Below are 15,398 nucleotides of genomic sequence, written 5' to 3'. Positions count from 1 at the left end.
TCATCTCACCTAACATGTTAACAGAGTTACACACACACCTAACATGTTAACAGAGTTACACACACACTCACGTCATCTCACCTAACATGTTAACAGAGTTACACACATACGTCATCTCACCTAACATGTTAACAGAGTTACACACACGCTCACGTCATCTCACCTAACATGTTAACAGAGTTACACACACGCTCACGTCATCTCACCTAACATGTTAACAGAGTTACACACTCGCTCACGTCATCTCACCTAACATGTTAACAGAGTTACACACACGCTCACGTCATCTCACCTAACATGTTAACAGAGTTACACACTCGCTCACGTCATCTCACCTAACATGTTAACAGAAAGCAGTATCTGGCTCGACTTTGTTTAAAGGTATCTCTTACATTTGGAAGCATCGCCGAAGTTTCACGTTAAACAAACCACCTCCATGGCCGTGCCTGCTGCACAAACATCCCAGGACACATGGCAGCTGCTCCCTTGGTGTTTGCCTTCACACCTACAACATCAGCCCTTGCGTGATTCACCCTGCTCCTCCTGTCCCTGTCGGGAAGAAGCCAGAGGTTCACTGCATCTGTTTCCATAGCACCACACCACAGCTGCAGAAAGAAAATCAGGAGAAGGCCCTCACCCTTTGTCTTCCCCGTAGAGAAGCCTCTTACCAAATATTTCCACCTCCTTAACCCATCTGGAATTCTCCCGAAGGCCCTCGTTTCAGTAGATTCTGGAGACTTCTGGCAGCTACTGCTTGCTTTTGCAGGTTCCCAGCCAGAGAATAAAAAAATGGTAAAGGAATGACAGACACAGTCAGACGTGAACCTTCCCGTCCCTTCCTTTCTAAATGAGTAACAGTGACCTACGGATGGAGGAATGGAGCTAACCAGAGTCCTTTGGGGTTTTCTGGAGTATACGGAAACTCCACATTCTTCCGACCAACTTGTGGCTTGCTCGCACATTCCTCTGCGATGATGTGGAGAAATCCTGGTGGTCAGGCTGGGCTTTGTCGGCCTGGGGTGGGGACTGCTGTTTAAAAATACACTTAATTATAATCTTTTTCTGCTGTGACACTGACACCATTTTTAGCCCACTACAAAGACTGTGATTTTCATTTAAATCACATCCATTATCTTATTGACCTAGTTTTTATTTGGTAATCAAAATGTTCTATTTCTAGATAGCTTAGCCTGGAATCTTTTTTTGGTCTTTGAAAGGTTATGAACCCTTTGTGCAGTTTTTTTTTCCCCTTTCCATCTCTGTGTACAGATGAACTACATCTGAATTCACATAGTAGCAAATAGTATGATATTGGTTGCTTTGAGAGATATGGTTTTTTTTATTTTTTGCTTAATTTCTTATACTTCATTTTGTTCCCTTTACTTGGACAGCGAATAGTGAGGCTTAAATCCTATTTCTAATTAAAAAAAACAAAAAACAAAACCTGACATAAGAGTGCCGATGCTACCCTCTGCTTTCTCCTGTATCCTGCTCCTCTTCTGGGCTTCCCCCCTCCCCTCCTCTGCTGTGAGTCTCAGAGACTGTTCACTAATGCTGGCTCTCACATCAATTTGAGACTTGGAAGATCTCACGTGTGCTAGACCTTTGCCACACCCCTCCCTGCCTCCCTTCTCCCTCCCTTCTCTTTCTCCCGCCCTCTAGAAATGGCCCTGAGGCCCTGTTCTGTCAGCTTCTATTCATTCATATCTAGTCAGGGTCTTGACACATTTTCGTGTTCTATCCTCTTTTTTTTTTAAAGTTCCCCTTTTAAGTATTTATTTTTATCTTGGGGTTGGGCAGCATTTGCCACGGCACATGGTTAAAGACATAGAACAACTTACAGGAGCGAATTCTCTTCTTCCACCAGGGGAACCCTGGGGATTGAACTCAGGCTGTCCAGCTTGAGGTAAAGTGCATTTACCTTTCACGCCACCTCGCTGGTCTGGTCCCAAGACCTTTTCTTAATATTGTTTCTTACTGTCTGTTGTGGAATATTATTTTAGCTGAGCCAAGGTGTGTTCCATTTGTTTAGGCTGCAGAATATTAGCTTTAACTGTGTAAAGGTGTGCTGCTTTTGTTTATGCTGCATTTGAACAAATGCATTTAAACAATGGGGTAAGGATGTGCATTTAATTGTGTAAAGATGTGTTGCCTTTGCTTCACCTTGCCTGCCGAAGGCACCTCATTGCTCTAATAAAGAGCTGAATAGCTAATAGCCAGACAGAGAAAGAATAGGCAGGGCTGGCAGGCAGAGAGAATAAGCAGGAGAAATGTAGGCTTGGGAGAGGAGAGAACGAGAGGAAGAAGGAGAAGAGAATGAGGAAAAAGAAGGGAACATGCCCAGAGCAAGAACCCAGGCAGTGGCCAGACAGACAGGCCCGAGAAGCAGTGAAAGTAAGATATACAGAATTAAGAAAAGTAAAAAGACCCAAGGCAAAAGGTAGAGAAAGAGAAACAGGTTAATTTAAGTCAAATGAGCTAGCCAGTAATGTGCCTAAGCTAGGCTGAGCGTTCATAACTAATAAGAAGTCCCCATGTCATGATTTTGGAACTGGTTGGAGGCCCCAAAGAAAAAGCCTGGCACAACTGCCCTTGATTCAAGAAGGCAGCTTTTGCTTCATCGTCAGGCAACGAGTCGAGTCTGAAAAGTTTACCCTCATCTTGTTTTGTGGCACCGTAACTGAGTCCCCCTGAGACTCTGAGATGCATTAGCAGCAGAATCAAGTCCCCCTCATTGCTGACACCTCTCAGGGTCCACACCTCATCATTCTCCTGTGGATGCCGTGTCTAGCTTCCTGTAGACAACCCTTCTTTCAGTCACCATTAGCGGTAGCAAACGCAGGTATGAAAGAGTTTTATTGAAATGATGGGTGTGATATGAACTCATTTAATCCCAGCCCCTAGAAGGCAGAGACAGGCAGAGCTCTGTGAGTTGGAGGCCAGCCTGGTCTACAGAGTGGGTGCCAAGCCAGCCAGAGCTACATAGTAAGACCCTGTCTCGATACAAAACAAAATCCTGTCCTGTGAGGTGATGGAAATGCATGTGTCATTTTGCTGTGCGAAGACACAGGAGCTGCAGCTCCCTTACTGGGTGGCTGGGGATTTTCCCAGGAATGGTATTTTGCTGTAGGTCATTTCTGTTGATGTTTTCATTCCTAAGAAGTGGTGAATGATGAGGACATAGACTACTCAAGCTCCAGTTCCTTCCTGCCTGCTTGGAGTCTCCCTTTAATCAGGAAACTGCATTCAAAGCTGCGTCCTGAACTCTGCCCAGCGTGTCAGCTTGGACAGGAAGGACAGGGAATTCCTACTGGTAGCAGCCCCCAGGGAGCTGGGGAGTAACTTGAGGTCAGATCCATCTTTACAAGGACACATTTGAGCTTTTGGGGGACTGCCCTTTAGTTTTCTGAGTTTTTCCTGGTTGAAGCCAGACAAAACCGAAGGCGTGGATTCCCTTGAGCCAGCATTTTCACACTGTGGGGTTTTGTGATCTAACAAAACCAAAGTCATGATTTTGGGGGGTTTTCTGATGTTTTTATTTTTTTATTTTTATGTTTTTAATTTTTGAGACAGATATTACTATCTATCCCTGGCTGATCTGGAACTCACTGTATAGACCAGGCTAGCTTCCAGCTAACAGAGGCTTGCCCCATCAAGTCCTGAGAGTCACCAAGCCCTGCTGAAAAGAAAAAAAACCCTGAAAACAAATAAACCCTGGAGAGATGACTTAGAAGTTTAGAGCACTGGCCGCTCTTGCATTTGGTCCCTACACCAACATGGTGTCACTCCAGTTCCAGGGGATCTGACCCCATCTTCTGACCTCGGACCAGGCACACACTGGTGCACATCTACACATGTAAGCAAATCATTCCTAAATGAAGAATAAATCTAAAATAATTTAGTCATAGTTTTAATTGAATAGGCTCAACTCATTGTTAGCTTTTATCTTGAAGCGAGGATATTAAAAACAGCAATGCTAAATGGTCATATCACAAGCCTTCTGCACAAGAAACAAAATCATCTGATATCAGTAGGAGAACGATTCTGCCTTAAGTCCCCGGCACATTGATTTCCATGAAGAGTGTGGAAAGGCGACTGCAGGAGGTGATGCATGCAGCAGCACTTCAGCGTCTGGGGCTATCTGAGCATGCCTCGTCCATGCTCAGCGGGTGATGCACTTCAGCATCTGGGGCTATCTGAGCATGCCTCGTCCGTGCTCAGCGGGTGATGCACTTCAGCATCTGGGGCTATCTGAGCGTGCCGCGTCCGTGCTCAGCCAGTGATGCTCATGCTTCTTGTCTTGGGCAGTCCCAGAGCCAGAACGCCTGGGTGTGAATCCAGCCTTGCACCCCCAGAGCTGCATGGGACTGAGTTTACTCTTTCTTTCTCTTCTCTCCTGCACTGGCGATCAAGCCCAGGGTCCTGTGCATGCGGTGAGTTCCCCAGCCCTGGTCACATCCCCATAGGTTTGTTTTCACAAGAAAAGGAGTCAGTTCAAGTAAAGGTCTTTTCAAAGAGTGATTGGTGTTTGGTGATCAATACTAGATATTACTACAGTATGGCTGGAGTTAGTTTGTGCTGGAAGGGACGTGTGAATAAGAATCAGGCAGGCAGAATGGGTCATTGTCTGCTGGTCTGTTTGGGCTTGGTTTGTTTGTTTGTTTTTAGAAGCAGGTTCTTCTGCTCTCAGGCTGTCCTAGAACTCACTGTGTATTGAAGACTGGCCTTAAGTTCCTAACCTTACCTCCACCTCTTCAGTACTGGGATGAGAGGCCAGCCAACCTGGCTTGGAGTCTTCTTAGCTTTTTAACTTTCGTTACCATTGAATTCATGTCTCCACTGACCTTCAGTTTCTCTTTGACACCCTCCATCTTCTCAATAGATCACACCATCCTTCCTCGGTTTTTTTTTCTCACTTGGTTGCATATTCCCTGGTCACATACGAAGGGACACTTTGCTTTGAAGCTCTCCGAAGTTCCTCTCTCCAGGTCATAGCTTCAGAGAGGTTCTGTGAGTGCTGTGTGCTCCTAGCCAGGCTTCACCACTCTCTGGTCTCTGCTCCTCGAGTTTGGACTTTGGTTTATGTACAGAGGCTCTGTCACTCCTAATACATTGCGCATGACCCTCTCTTCGACGCTGGGTGCAGATGAGACACACATACAGCTGACCTTTGACCTCTGAAACAGGTAAGAGGAGGGAGATGAAGTGAGATTCTTGAGCGCCTTTCCGAGCCCAAAGGGCAAAGCAACAAGTAACCAGATTTTCCCTCATTTCCCCTTCCCTGGGACAACTAATGACTTCACAGTGGACGTCAATAGCAGCTTGACTCCAATCAGGATGCCTTCTGGAGGAATGGGTACATCCCATCTTTAGATGCTTCTGGTACCTACTGTGGGATCACTTTGCAGTTTTCTCCCTAGTCTTACGGTGACAAACTGCATTTAGTGCAATCAAAAATAATCTTTAATTGAAATTCATGAAATAGTCATGAAAGGAGCTTAAGGATAAAGTAACTAGATAGCTTTTTAATTACACATTAGACTCCTCCTTACCAGGGCCCAGCAAGCTTGTGTCTCTGTGACTGTCTGTACTACGACAAAGGTTCACTCTTCTCTAAGTAAATGACAGCCCTTGGCCTTACCTCTAGCCGGCCCCATGCTAAACCCAGATCCATATACTCATAGCTTGTCGGACACTCCGCAGAGGCCACCGACTCAGTGGCAGCCAACCCGTGCCGAGGTTGTGGGAGCCAACCTTCCTCACCCAGCACTTGTCAGCTTGACTTCTCTCTGCTATTTATGATCGTCTGCAGTCACGGGGTCAGCACTTGGCGCCTCCCCTATCATCCGTCCTCAGAGGCTCCAGCTGAGCGTCATCCAGCCTTCCCTGTGCTCTCGCAAGCCTTTCTCCTCTTTTCCTATTACGTCATCCTCAGCTTCTTTCAGTTACTCTTTGACCTAATTTCGTTTGTGTTACTATGATAAGCCCAGGTCATGGGCCATTGAGGGACGTCAATGCAGCAACTTTGCACAGCCACAGGCAAGAGCAGAGAGAAATAAATGCTTGTATGCTCACTTGTTTGCTTGCGCTCTTCTCATTCCTCTGCTCTTAAACCATTGGGCCACCCACAGTGGACTGTGTTTTCCCACATCAATTCATTTAAACCCGACAATCCCTAACAGACACACCACAGGCTAGCCCAGTTAGATAACCCTTCTTTGAGGTTCTCTTCCCAAGCTGGTAATTAAAACTAAGTGTCACCTAGGTGGCGACAGGCTGGGCACCTCTGCACGGACTGGGGTTACTTTGGCCGAGAAGCTTGCCTTCTCTGAGGCTCAGTTTGTGTACCTATAAATTGTGGGTGCCCGCCTTATTAAGCACTTCTGAGACTTTGACATCAGGAGCAAGAAATCAGGCAAGACTGGTGGTACCTGGAATTCAAGATGACAACTTGTCCTGACTGTAATGCCAAAAGGAGACTCTTGTGGCTATAATTCCACATGGCCATTTCCTGGTCTCTTACAGCCTTGTTATTCCCTAGGTAAATGCTAACATTTGTCCCATTCACTGGAGTAACTCAGCTATGCGTGAGAGCCGATGGGACCACCAGCACGGAGTATGTTCAAATGAGTCAGAGCCAAAAATACCGGCCAAAGTCTCCTGACTCAGTCAGTCCCCTGGGTCCTGGAGCTGAACATCTTCCTTCCTGGATGTTTCCATTCATTCTTATCAGGGTCATCTTGTTAAATCTGGGGGGGGGGTGTTTTGAGATTTCTTCTTTCAGAACCCTTCCTTTACCTGGACCATAAATCAACAACCAATGAGGTACAGCACACATTTGTGGGGGCATTGCACCTTAACGAAGCCCCAAGCCCTAGAGTTTAGTGTGACCAACACTGAACTCTGGAAATGTCGTGGGCAGAATACTCATGCTACAGCATTGCCTAGTTTCTCTTGAAGCCCTTTATTGCCGGACACCCTGACACAGCTCAGATGTTCCAATTCCTTTAGAAGGAATATGGACCACTGAGAAGGGTCCTTCTTTGAACTCCCCCTTTCCCAGGGTCTTGGCAGATCTAATTTCTGAGACTTCACTGATACTCATCTGAACACCCCTTTCGTCCTTGGAGGATCATGGGATATAGGCATGTGTTTTAATTGAGGGAACCAGACTCCTGAGAAGCTGGGCCCCTTGTTCCAGGAAGGGAAGGGTCAGGGACATAAGTCAAGGAAATTGTCATTAACTGTCTTTTTCTTCAGAATGACAGTGCAGGAACAACCACAGGAGATTGACTACTTTGTTCTGCCTGTGGAAAATCGAGTCATTACAACCCCTTTTTCTGCTTGGCTGACTTACCTATTTTAGGGGTTTTTATAGAAAACCTGGAGAAAATTTCCATTTAAGAGTTCCAGTTTTCTTGTTTAGAATCTCATGTCTAACAGCTGTTCCATGAACAGCATGCATACAACCATTTATAAAGTGGAATTCCTCTATGATTATCCACCTGCAGCAACCTTGAAAGACTTGCCATAGACTTGATATTCAAGCATATGTCTCTAGTCCTGTTAGTTTCAAGATCAGTTGCCTATTAAAACCCAGATTTTCGTGTGCAGACACGGAGAGGGCACATCAATCAAGCAATTGCATGCTGTTTGGATCACTTTTCAGCACCTCAAGGGCTGTCTTTCCCTGGAAATTCTGTCAGTCCTTCTGTCTCATGAAAAAGAGAGTGAGAACCACCATTAACTCTTTGCCCAAATATCTGGGACTTAGGCTTCAGTAAAAGCACACCCCCAAAGCTTTTCAAAGTCTTAAGGCAGACTGTAATAATAATTTGAAAATCTATCTATCTATCTATCTATCTATCTATCTATCTATCTATCTATCTTTCTGTCTATCTATCTATCTATCTATCTATCTATCTATTTCTCCATCTTTCTATATATCAATGTTTGGGCTCAAACCCATGGCCTTGAGCACAATGTGCAAGCTCTGTAAGCTACATCTCCAGTTCTGGAAGTGATTCATAAATAGGCAATGTCAATTCAAATCTCATCTTTTGGTCTACATACACTCTTATATAGAGGAGATACAAATGTTCTTGCGTTTTCCTATTAGAAAACTATCTTTTTCATACTCCTATTTCAGGTCTTCAGAGTTTCCTTTGGTACCTTTTTATTTCCATGGAATTCAATTCTGTGCCGTGGTGCATCTGCTGTGTTTAAAGTGTGTGATTGGTTAGCTAGGTGGCTAAACTAGAGTGCTAATTAACAGAGAAAAACAGAGCTGAAGCAGACCCTCAAAAAGAGTATCCTCAAGTGCTCTTTTGAAGATCACACCCACCCTGGCCAATGGCAGTGCCTAGGTCCTGCTTGGGCACTGACCCCGGTCTTTATTGAACCTGTGAGTCATGAATTCACTTTGTACATGCATGTTGGCTTCACGCTATTCCATGACTGCATATCACACACAAAGATTCAGCCCGCTATTCCCAGATGTCTGTTCTTGGTGGCAGAAGGAAGGATTCATGGGAGAGTGTGGATGGTGTATATCAGATATGTCCCTGCTAATACCAGAACATCTCCAGCTGGCCTGAAGCATCTCTACTGGGGACAATCTTTTACCTTAGTAACCACTAACCAGGTACCAGACTTTACATTAGCATGTTACATGCTCGCATGCAGAGCTTTATTGGGGAGAAAAGAGATGTTGAGTAAGAATTGAGATTCCTCATGTGAGGAAGAGCCGAGAACAAGGGCTTGAGGAGTCAGAGAAGGGAGACAGAAATGATTCCCAAGCACTAGGGCACTCACTCCAGTCTTTTATTGACAACCACATGTGGCAGCTGTCACTCAAGGGTCTCTGAACATCTGGCAGGTGGAAAGTTGTGGCACAGTTAGTTCAGGTACCCAGGAAACCCAGAAGGATCAATAGTGGACTGAAATGATTCCTGTGGTGGTTCTCTGACTCTGAGTTGGACTTGATAGGAATGAATACAGAAGAAGGGAGGATCCTCATGGCCTCCACTCCCTCTGCATGGGGACGGCACTGCTAACGACTGGCTGCTTCATGGGTAAGCTTCAGACTCTGTGCCACCCTCCTGAGAGGCCTTGCACACCAAAGGGGATGCCCTGTGAAGTTCCGCCAGGGTTTCCTGCACTTTCAGGGCATCTCCTTACACCAGGAAGCTACCCAAAGGTTACAGACTCTGCCTTTGCACAGCCTTTGTTGTCGGAGGAAGGTCTGGACCACAGGAGTCCAAGTTAATTGATCACACTGGGAGAACTTCTCAGCTGAAGTTGGGCAGAGCAGGATGAGAGAGATGACTGAAATGCTTAGGGGTGTGTGGGACAGAAGAGCTGAGCTGCCTTACATCCTCTGGGGAGTGGACAGGATGTAAATACTAAGTCATAAATAAATAAAACCCAAGAGCTAATTCTTTAACTACAAGGGGTTTGAAATGGCCTCTATGTATTCAACACTGACATGGAATCCAGTCTCAGTAGATTTTACCCCAATATTTTTCCTGAGCTCTGTGTCATAGCAAATAATAGGTAATCCAGTGGACTTGGGGTGCACCTACTGAACCAAGGCAACTAAAGCTCATTTTTCAACTCAGCCAGAATTTCAGAGATTAAAGTTTTTAGTCACAGAATCTCAAAATACAGCATGAACCTCCGCACCGCAGGAAGCACTAGAAACATAGCCCCAAAAGAAAGGTTTGTATTCTGCCTTTCAGCTTCTGCTCAGTTAAAAGCAGTGTTGACCATCTTTGAAGATCGGTAGTCTAAAGATAAAAATTGAACAGACAAAAAAAAAATCACTCTTCAAGGTTATAGAAAGCCATCAGGCTATACACCTTCCATTATTCCTCTCTCTCTCCTCTCTCTCTCTCTCTCTCTCTCTCTCTCTCTCTCTCTCTCTCCCTCTCCCTCTCCCTCTCCCTCTCCCTCTCCCCTTCCTCCCTCCCTCCCTCCCTCCCTCCCTCCCTCCCTCCCTCCCTCCCTCCCTCCCTCTAGTGTTAGAATAGATCGTTAGCTATTTTTCGAGTCCCAGATGAGGTACAGTAAAATTCATGCAATCCATTAACCAATCCGCCTTCTATCTGTGGTGTACTGAGCTCATTGCTCCCCAGGGACCCTTGTGCTATCCCACCAGCACCACTGGAAGACTGTAGACAGTTGTGTGCTCCAAAACCTGTTTTCGCCAGTTGTTCTTGCTCTGTTTAACACATCTAACCTAAGAATGTTTGAACAAATGAAGTGGGAGCGTGGAATGAAGAGCCATTTATATGACAACTATGTGGTGGCCTTGGAAAGACTTGTTAATTAATGGGTGAGTTTTCTTTAAAACATGGGCCAGGTTCAATACAAACAAGCCTTCAGATCGAGGCGAAGGCATAAAATCTAGGCAGATTCTGCACAGTTGCTGAGTTTAATTAGGAAAGATGATAGAGAGTCCCAGACAGTGAGCCATTCTCCTAAAACAGGTTTTGTCACTTGACCAAGTTGTTAATGACCAAAAGCTCATATATTTATATACATGTGTATATTTAAAGTACGAGAATAAATTTCTTAGGATTATATGCTTCAGACATGTTAAGTGACATTGTAGCCATCTTGATTGTGCTGAGTTCAAGGGTCGTTTTCATAGTGATGAGAGTCAGCTGTGTTGCACAAGCTATTCAGGCCCTCCAACCGCAGCAAGACACCTACAATGTGTGCGTGACACAAGGGCTGAGCCGGACGGAGGAAAAGCAGACCTCTGCTCCCTGGGATCCGTGCTAACTGAGAGAAGCTGGGCAGAACCATTTCATAGGCTCTCATAGACGTACACATTTCTCCCTCCCTCCCCTTCCTCCCCTTTGCTTCCTCTCTCCTCCTCTTTCCCCAAGCAAGGAAGCTGATTTCAAAGAACTGAAGTACCCCTCTGAGCTGACTCTGAAATAAAGAAAGGAGAACCATTGGGAGTGGAATGACAGAGTGCCCTTCACAGTCCCTGTCCTAGAGAGATGTCATCTCCGGCTTGAAAGGAGCAAGGGAAAACCAAACCATGCCCTAGAAAGACCAAGCTACACATTATATTTGCAGTGTTGGGGGTGGAACCCAGGGCCTTGCTCGTGCCTGGCAAGTGTTCTACAACTGAGCCACACCCCTAGCAAAACTTCGCTCACATATCTCTTTCTCCTGGAGTGAGATTAGGATTTAGTGAGAGAGATCTTATAGGAAGTATTATAGGACGCTGCAGGTGGCAGCAGATGCCGCAGACGCCGCAGGTGGCCAGGACCGGCAGGGATCGGCGTGGTGCAGATGCAGGCAGCAGGGACCAGCGCGCAACGAGAGCAGATCGCCCCACTACAATTAAATCAAAGAGGTAGACCTTTGGTTGGCAAGGTCCCTGGCAAACGGGGAGCCTGGTCCTGTTCCTGAAGACCCTTCTAAGGGGTGAGAGGGATCTTGGCTGCCGGCAGGAGCCAGCAAACAGAGCGAGGGCATTTTGTAAGAGGAGCCCCTGGCCAGCAGAGAAACCTGATCTGGTTTTAAAAGATGGATTAGATAGCATCGATAGGAGGAGATGGGCAGGCACCAAGGCAAATATTCACCCAATAATCTGAAAAACAACACGAAAACACAAGAACCCAATGATCTTACGACAGAAGGACTTGAACACCCTAACACAGAAGAAGTGGAAAAAATTGACTTTATGAAAGCAATAGAGTCCCTTAAACAACATGTGAAAAACGCCCTTATAGAAATGGATGAGAAGTATAACAAAAAGTTTGAAGAAATGAGTAAATACGTACATGATACCCTGGGAAACCAAGAAAAAAAACGATCAAACAGGTAATGGAAACAGTTCAAGAATTGAAAACTGAAATGGAAGCAAGGAAGAAAACACAAACTGAGGACCAGCTGGATATGGAAAATCCAGGTCAACGAGCAGAGCATACAGAAACAAGCATAATCAATAGAATACAAGAGATTTCAGATTCTGAGGACACCATAGGGAAAATAAACGCACTGATCAAAGAAAACAGCAAAGCCAACAAATTCGCATCACAAAACATTCAGGAAATATGGGACACAATAAAAAGACCAAACCGAAGAATAATAGGAATAGAAGAAGAAGAGTCACAGCTCAAAGGCCCAGAAAATATTTTTAACAAAATTATGGAAGAAAACTTCCCCAACATAAAGAAAGATATTCCTTTGAATATTCAAGAAGCATACAGAACACCAAACTGGATCAAACAAAAACATCCCCTCACCATATAATAATCAAAACACAAAATATACAGCTTAAAGAAAGAATATTAAGAGCTGCAAAGGAAAAAGGTCAAGTAACTTATAAAGGTAAACCGATCAGACTTACACCTGACTTCTCTATGGAAACCATGAAAGCCAGAAGGTCCTGGACAGAGGTACTGCAGAAACTAAGAGACCATGGATGCAAACCCAAACTACTATTCCCAGACAAGCTATCGTTCACTATCAATGGAGAAAACAAGACATTCGAGGATAAGAACAAATTTAAACAATATGTAGCCACAAATCCAGCCCTACAGAAAGTAATAGAAGGAAAATCGCAACCCAAGGAATTCAACATTGCCAACACTGCCTACAATAACTGAGGCATCTAGCGACCCTTCACCAGCACAACTCAAAGAAGGGAGACACACAAATTCTACTACCAAAACCAATAAGAATAACCAGAGTAAACAACCTCTGGTCATTAATATCACTTAATATTAATGGTCTCAATTCACCTATAAAAAGGCACAGGCTAAGAGATTGGATACAAAAACAGGATCCAACATTCTGCTGTTTGCAAGAAACACATCTCAACCACAAAGACAGGCATCTACTCAAAGTAAAGGGTTGGGAAAAGGTCTTTCAAGCAAATGGTCCTAAGAAAAAAGCAGGTGTGGCCATACTAATTTCTAACAAAACTGACTTCAAACTAAAATCAATCAGAAGAGATCGAGATGGACACTTTATACTCATAACAGGAACAATTCATCAGGATGACGTCTCAATCCTGAATATCTAAGCCCCTAATATAAAAGCACCCACTTATATAAAAGGAAGTATCATAAAGTCCAATGTGTTTTAAGATAGTTTCTTCTCTCTTGATTTAAAAACACTGTGAATGGCACACACCTTTAATCCCAGCACTTGGGAGTCAGAGACAGGTGAGTTCAAGGCCAACCTGGGTCTACAAGAGCTAGTTCCAGGACAGGCTCCAAAGCTACAGAGAAACCCTGTCTCAGAAAACAAAACAAAAATCACTTTGGAGAGACCATATTCTCTTTCAGGTTTGTGTTTAAAGTGCATCCGCAGGGGAAGAGGTACGGATGTCTGTAGATGTTAGATCATGACAGAGGTGTCTGAGAACTTCGTGGTGAGGTGGTTGTTATCTTTCACAACCAACACCATATGAATGTGCTGTGATTTATGCTAATGTGGCATGCTTGGAACCATAAAGCAGGTATGATTGTTGGATTCCTGTTTACTCAGGGAATGCCGATCCCAAAGATAAGTATGCCATAACATAAGCTTCGTGGGAAAGCACAGGCCTGCCATCTCCAGCCCACCCCTTTCAGCCTTAATTTGGATTTTCTGAGGTGCTTTATTCTAGAGCAGAGCAGATGCTTTTTCCCAATTAATGGAGGAACAGCTGATGGCTGCCAGAGTAACTAGAAAAGCTTCCTCTGAATTTCTGTACAACACCACAATCCACTGCTGTGTCATCTGACCAGGCTTTCAGCATGAATGTCTTCCACCCCGAGGACTTGGTCTCAGTATGGAGTAGACGACAGAAAGGAGGGGTGGCCATGGAGATTCCAGGTGACACTGGTTGCATTTCCTGGTCCTCACTGATTCTTGGCTAACTGACATCCTTCTGGATGCCCTTTGACCTTCTCTAATGAACCTTGATCTTGGAGGATCTTCTAGCGCTAGACTAATGGAGGTGTGCTGCCTGAATTCAGAACGGTTTGAGGGAGCTAGCTGAGGGATGTTCCAGGCTAACAGAAGAGACTGTCTTAACCTGAAATCTTATTTTCCTTGCTTTTAGTAGCAGTAGTGTCTCTCTCTGGTAATAAGGAAGCAGCGGGTCAGAGAATGAAGCTCCAGACGCAGGGAGTTACCTAAGAGACAAATTGCTTCCAGTTTTATTCAGTTAGGTTTAGTAAAAGACCTTGTTTTTAGGTCGTCTGGTGGAAACTCAGCCATCTTATCTGTGTCTGAGGAAGAGTGGCCTCTGCTCATTACAGAATGTGGTAGAAAATAGCAACTGATTTTTAGGGGAACCCCACAAGCATTCTGGATATGAATGTAGGGGACAGGAAGGTCAATGTGGGTTCTACAGGAAGTGCCCCGTGCAGCTGCACTCTATGGCAATGCTCATGGTGCGAGCTTCTAGATCTATGTCTCCTTGTCTACCTCCACATAAGGGAAGCAGCGGTGGCGCAGCAGGATTGTCCTTGCTGTCTGGCCACTCCTCTGCTAGCCATTCGCATGACTATTGTATTTATTATCATTGTATCAGCCTCCATCTGAGCCAGATGCAGCCAGCATATAAATAGCATGCACTGTCAGAGGCCCTAAACTGAGAAGACTATGTGTGATTGGCACTGAGCATAACCCTCTAGTTGCTACTGTTCTACAAGTGTTAGAGGAATGAGACCAGCCCCAAGACTGAGAACTAGGAGAAGGTACCCAAGAGGTAAAGTCTTAGTTTTAAGAAAAATTTAACAAGTGCAACGTATTTCTTTGCTTTCTTTCTTCTTTATCTCACTCTTTCTTTTTTCTTTCTTTCCCCCGAGACAAGGTTTCTTCTGTGTAGCCTTGGCTGTCCTGAAACTAGCTCTGTAGATTAGGCTGGCCTCGAACTCAGAGACTGACCTGCCTCTGCCTCCCGAGTGCTGGAATTGAAGGCGTGCGCCAACACTGCCTGGCAAGTGTGACATTTTTTAGTGGTCCTATTCTTTCCTTGTCAGAATGACATTTTACAAGTTAACTAAGAGATCAAGACCAAGCCAACTTTTCGGCTTTCATGAAAGGCCCAACTTCAGTACTTCTCACCAACGAGCTGGATTTCCGGCTTTGGCAGATGACGTCATGGGGAAAGTGCTTGATGTTGTAAGCATGAGGCCCTGGGTTCAGATCTCCAGGACCCAAAGCACAAATGAGTGTAGAGGTGAGTTCCTGTAACCCCAGTGCTGGGATGTGGCCACAGGCTGATGTGCAGGGCTTAGCGGCTAGTCAGCCTAGCTCATTAGCAAGCTCCAGGTGCAGTAAGGGACCTATGGCCAAAAATAAACAGGAACGTGGTATAGAATAAAACCTAGCATCAATCTCATGCACAGGTGCCGCCTGCATATACATACGTAGTA

The 15,398-nt window shown here is 45.0% G+C and overlaps 1 protein-coding gene across 2 annotated transcripts in view; it reads left to right on the top strand.

Moving 5' to 3' along the window:
* Positions 1 to 15,398, top strand: part of Samd4a (sterile alpha motif domain containing 4A) — a 220,065-nt gene that overhangs the window by 81,574 nt on the left and 123,093 nt on the right. The window lies entirely within an intron of this gene.

The sequence above is a fragment of the Microtus pennsylvanicus genome, chromosome 15 (genome assembly GCF_037038515.1).
Source record: "Microtus pennsylvanicus isolate mMicPen1 chromosome 15, mMicPen1.hap1, whole genome shotgun sequence".
Classification (NCBI taxonomy): Eukaryota; Metazoa; Chordata; class Mammalia; order Rodentia; family Cricetidae; genus Microtus; species Microtus pennsylvanicus.
This window is presented reverse-complemented; position numbering and strand designations above follow the sequence as displayed.